This window comes from Macrosteles quadrilineatus, unplaced genomic scaffold, assembly GCF_028750875.1.
Source record: "Macrosteles quadrilineatus isolate MER2022 unplaced genomic scaffold, UCM_ALF_1.0 Scaffold_8__2_contigs__length_117827958, whole genome shotgun sequence".
Taxonomy (NCBI): Eukaryota; Metazoa; Arthropoda; class Insecta; order Hemiptera; family Cicadellidae; genus Macrosteles; species Macrosteles quadrilineatus.
This window is the reverse complement of record NW_026542601.1, coordinates 12,444,043-12,450,296: the sequence shown is the minus strand read 5'-3', so window position 1 is coordinate 12,450,296 and position 6,254 is coordinate 12,444,043.

Below are 6,254 nucleotides of genomic sequence, written 5' to 3'. Positions count from 1 at the left end.
GTACTTAATCGTTTTGGCTTGTCTTGTCAACAATGAATGTATGCCAGTGCCCAGTTTTGTGATAAGAGTTTTGTTAATCGGTGGGTTTTGTCTCGACACCTTCGTGAAATACACGAATTCATTGAGGGGGACAAGTATATGTAAAAAATAAGTACTCATACTGTGAGTACTTATTTTGGCTACCTACGATACAAAACCAATGTTAGATTTTAAGGTAGAATAAAAGAACGTGTTAAATGGTTTGCACTGTAAACAAAAAAACTATCACAACAGTTACAAACCGAAAAATAGAAACAAATAGGAAAATTGAAATAAATATGAAGAATAGGGTAATTTTTTAACATATTTTATCGAAATTATAATCAGGTAAATGGAAATTCACTAAGTCTATAAATCTGCTGCGGCAGGGGGATTATATTGCTGTTTACACAAAAATAAAAATAAACCTCATAAAACTCAGGATAATGGCTTGGCAATGATTATAGAATCTTAATTATTTCCTATATCCATGAATGATTTCTTTTACAACGAATTATTGCCTGTAAAATATTATTACAGCATTTCACAAATATTAGAACAGACTCAGTATAATAGATCATAAACATAAACAAATGGTGTAACTGATGAAATTATATTAACATATGGTTTGACAGCTCCATTTAAGTAATGTTAAATAATGTTTACATTCGGGCTAGTGACATCATTATTTCAAATTTGTAATCCTTACCCTCTCTGTTTTAATATTCGTGCAGTATTTAATATGTTTGAACCAGCTGTGTGGAGTGGAATTGTGAAATCAAAACTCATTTGACAGTTAATTAGTTCTGCTTGTTTGTATTTTTAAACTTTGTAGGTTTGTTCTTTGTTACCATGGATACCATCAATCAATATTTACTTTTAAATCACCTCAAATTTTTGAAAGCCCACTGGGCAGAGCCCACTGAGCTATAATTCTAACTGGAGGTAGCACTGAATGTCAAAGATGCGTGTCGCCAGCCGCCATGTTTGCGTGAGGTGTGAGTTATAAGAAGCCATATTATTGCTATGGCTATTATTATACTTGGCTTAAAATACCTACATTGTATGGTCGCCATTTCAAAGAAAATTATTAAAGTATTAAAAGTATTCAAGTATGACAAAAATACTCACTGCTATACCAACCTAGTTATAAGAAGCCATGTTATTGCTATGGTAAGAAAACTTACTGCTATACCAACCTAACAAAATCAGCGACTCGCTTTTGACAGACTTCTGCCATGGCAGTGCTACCTCCAGTTATAATTTTAGCTCAGTGGCAGAGCCCTAGGACAATATCGAAGCGGGAATAGTTCTATATGTATCCTCGGAACTGTAGCTTCATGTGTGTGCAATTTGAGCCCAGTCGGTTCAGTAGTTTTTGCGTTATTGAGTAGCAGACAGACACACAAACACACACCATCTCATTTTTATATATTAGTATAGATAATACATTTTAATAATTTTTCCCCCAATTTTAATTTAATTTATATAAATGTCATCATATTTACTTATCGTTTAATTTAAAACAGATTGTAAGCAAAACTTTGCAAAAAAATATATTTAATAATTTGTAATCATTAGGTAATTAGTTGCTGAGATGCCCACATGAGTTCTCTGTACTTCAGTGTGTGTTTGGTTATTTCAGAGGCCATGCTAACATGCACAGAAATTTTTTTTCAAATGCTTAGCCGATTTGTATTGATTCTTCACATTTCCTTAAGAATCTGACAAGGACTTAAATACCTGTTTATTGTTTCCTATTAAAACTGAACGTTAAAAATTACGTTTTCAATATTTCATTAGTATTAGGAAGGACTGATTTGTCTATTCCCGCCACCCATTTACCCATATACTTAAAATTACCTAATATATGAGGGTGCCAACAACTGTGTCTAAAATATGTAGTGATTTAGTTATTGGCACTACCTTGGCACTGCCAATAACTGTGGTAACTGGCGTGCCAATTACTGTGGTAAGTACACTAATGCCGATTGGCACTGGTAATTATTGTGGTTATTGGCATGCCAATGACTGTAGTCACTGGTAACAGGTGACACTGTCAGTAACAGCATTTACTGTCATGGAAGTCTCTAAGTTATCGTAACATGGTTACACGAGTATATGCTATTAAAAAAATTTATTTAGGCCAATATACTTAATTTATATATATAAAGATACAAAGCTTCACATAACTAATTTTTACCATATTAAAAAAAGGGTCAACCAAAAACCGATCCATCATATTATGTTTACAACCATTAAAATTCCGTCAAAAAGCCCCAATCAGGATCAAATACGTAACAAAGAGAATAAAAAAATATGCCTACAAAAGGTAAAATGTGAACGTTGTAATGAAATATTTCACAGGAAATATTTTGATGGCATTGATTACGACGAACCAATACCAATTAATATGTATAAAGACAGTATTAAATTCGGTAAAGGTGTTGCCAAAGAACTAAAACTAGGCCTACCATGAACAATTTTAAGGATTTTAATTTTACTTACTGTATAATTTTAATTTTTACTTCTATATACTATAATATGATTAGACATACATCACGTAAGACAACAAAGACCACCTTAGGACGCTTAAAATGTAATATTTGTAGACTTTTTTATGGGTGCCAATAACTGTGCCAAGATTTGACAATAGCTATGGCTGATGGTGCCAATAACTATGGTTTTTGTATTTTTTTACATTTTCATTTTTTAATAAACTTAAGTAATGATATATATATTTTCTTTATAGATCCCAGTATTCTCAGTACATTCTGCTACATGATTAAAAAACGTAGATATTAAAAACGGTATTGCAAAGGAGCTGTGGTAGATTTCTCCGAAGCTTACCGTTAAGGTGCCAATAACTGTAGCATTTACCCTATCAACCATCAATTATAAATTAAATGAAATTGTAACAGCTGACACATTCTTATTTTCTAAGTTAAAGTTCTTGTTCTTCACATTTTTTTACTTGCCTTGAATTTTCATAATTTGAGTATTTACTTGAACAGAAGTGAATAAGCATGAGTATTTACTTGTACTTCTAAAAAGCCTTTCCAAGGAAGTATATACCCTCATAAACCTATAAATTTGGTGTGAATAACCACCAGCAAATACTTGCCTAAAGAGTAAATACTTGTTTTTCAACTAGTTATCAATAACCCATGCTTGTTTAAATTTACTTGTTGATAAATGCATGTAACACATTCAGTATAGTGTAATACACTTATTTAAATTATGTGTGACTCTAGTAATTTCCGCAAAATAATGCTTGGGTAATTGAAGATGGAATCTTTGTGGTATTCCTTCGTTATGTTCAAGCTATTTGTTAATGAAAATCCATCCGCAAGTCTCAATAATGCAAAACCTTCACATTTTACATGTTTAAATGAAGGCCTTAGACCTTCAACAATATATATATTTATCTATATTTATTTATTTAATATATATATATATATATATATACTTGTACTGTATAATGTTTACTTTAAAATGGAGTACATACTTGCAAGTATACCCTCATCTTCGATAGATCAGTGAGTATACCATCTCATTTAGGAAGTATTTACTTGCAAGTAAAGAGTCGCTTTTATTCACAAGAGATTACTTGAACGACGAATACTCGCAAGTATTTACTCACAAGTGCTGTACTTGTATTCACTCGGCCCAGTGGTATGCTAGTGAAATCTTTTACTGAAATAAAAGTTTTTGAACTTGAACACACACACTGACATCCCAGATATTTTCACAGAGTTACTGGTACCTACAAACATAAACGTAGACCCATGCTGAGTAACTTGTGACACTGACAAACAAACAAAATAAACAAGTAGGCCTATAGAAAATTCACAATAAGATATTTCTCATTTAAAATAGCCAATTTTTTGTGTTCATTTTGTTGTTACAGTTTCCAAGATGAAGAAAATATGTTGTAAATAAATGTAAATATTATTTGTGTGTGTGAGTGTGTATCAATATATGTGTTAAATTGTTACATTTTAAGAAAAATTTATTTTGAAGACCAGAGGCCCATTTCATAATAAATTACAAACTAATATTATTAGTAAATCAGCTGATCGCTCAATGCAAATCTTATGGAAATTACAAGTTACAAGTTGTAACTTGTAACTTGTAGTTTATTATGAAATGGGCCCCAGGAATTTTAACACGAGGTATGTTACTAGTTTTAAAATGTTCACAGCTGAAAATAGGCCTACCTGTAAGCTATAATTTAGAACGACATGGAATTAAATTTTTTCTTTCTATACTTTTGTTATTTAAACAGTGTAAACAACAATTAATAAGAGTCAGGATTTTTATGTAATTCATCTTTATTTGGACTTATATAGTTTTTTGTAATTTTTTATAATTATTCTAGAAATAATTTTCAATTAACATATTTTGACTTATATTTAACATTAAACGGCTACTGTACTTTGTTCCCGCGTAATTTAAAACAGGCTCGGTGATGACAGAAACCCGCGATCAGATGTTCAGTTCGGATTTCAATTCCGCTGTCCCGTTTCTAGACAGACGAAGGTGGGCGGTGACGGTCTGACGGCAAGGTCTCGTACAGTAAACTACAAACTTTATTTTTTTCTTTTGATAAGATTGATAAGAAGGACAAGAAGGACCAGCTGGTATTATTCTCTCGAGTTTTGTTTCCAAAAGCTGCACAAGTAGGCTAGTAGTGTCTGTTATGGTTTGATAACCATCGATGAATGGATGAATGAATCACACTCACCAGTCACCACGGCCACCTTCAGTCATTCCATTGGGATTGAGATATCGCTTCTCTCTCGCTTCAGCCAAGGCCCCACTAGAAAAACATTAGTCTATGATATTACCATTGATTATAAATCTCCCAAAATAAAGTTAACTTACGGGACACCCTATACATCTGGGGCCCTATTTTTGAAATGGTTGACTGTTGAGTTGAGTGTCGAGTCATTCTATTTCCAATCGTTTCGTATTTTTGAAACGATTGACGGTGGACTTATACAACCAAAACTACTCAACACCTATCGAGCTGTTGAGTGGAGGTTGACTGCACTTTCTTCTTCCTCTCTTTCGGCAAAAATTACTCTTTTTGAGTCGACACCATATTGTTTTGTTATTGCTTTAATTTACTAATTGCGATTTAGAGGTTATGTATTTGTTGTCAATGTATTAGCACCCAATACTTTATGCGATTGTTTTTTGTAGAATGATTGCATCTTAATTTTATTATTACTGTGTCAATACTAGACTATTTAATCAAGGATTTTATCCTTGTTGGTATGTTTGAAATAGGCTAGGCATACTAATTAAACTTATTATAAGATAATTATTGTTATTAGACCTTTAAGGTATTAAAGATTGTGGTAGAGAGAAACAATATCATAGTTTGTTTCAATACCATTCACCTAATAAAGGGATCAAATTAATTTAAGTTAGATATGCTTTCAGTGCCTTATAATTAGCTACACCCTAAAACAAACATCCATAGTAAATTTTATTTTTAATACTTAAGTTTATTTTATAAGTTAAGGTACTTTTGCAATCACTAAGATTGAAGGTTAAGCAAGACATAACCTCAATCTCTCAAGAACGGAGTTGACAGTTTACCTCAGTCTCTCGAAATATGGTAGAGGTAGATTGAGATTAGCTGCCAAATTTTAGAGTAAGAAGAGGTTAAATGGAAGATCGCAAGAACTCTGCATTGTGATTGGTTCAAAATGACGTCATCTGAATTTCGGGCGGTCGTATGCTCTACATTTCCACCTCGAATCACTCAACTAGTGATTCCCAACTCGCTTCCCAACTGTTGGGTTTCAAAAATACCAAATCCTGTTGTTGGTTGAGTTGAGTGCTGACGATTGACTCAACTGTCAACCATTTCAAAAATAGGGCCCCTTAAGTGAGTCAGTTTTCCTACAGTTACCTGACAAGGATGGCTTCGTTACACTGATTATAGCACGCAAAGTAGCTAATTGCTGCATTTACTTACTTTTACTGCACTCATCTTTTTACCGCACTCCAGAACTCCAACCAAACAACACAAAACAGTGTGATTTTAATAGGCACGTAATACGTGCAAGCTTAAAAATAAGTTGGCAACACTTAAAGATTCTACCCCACAAAGCATACGAATGTCGACTATTCTTCAACTATTCTAGGTTCCCTAAATATCCACTACGGATATTGAGAATATTATACCACGAAAATAATTCAAAATATTCTATGTGCCTCCT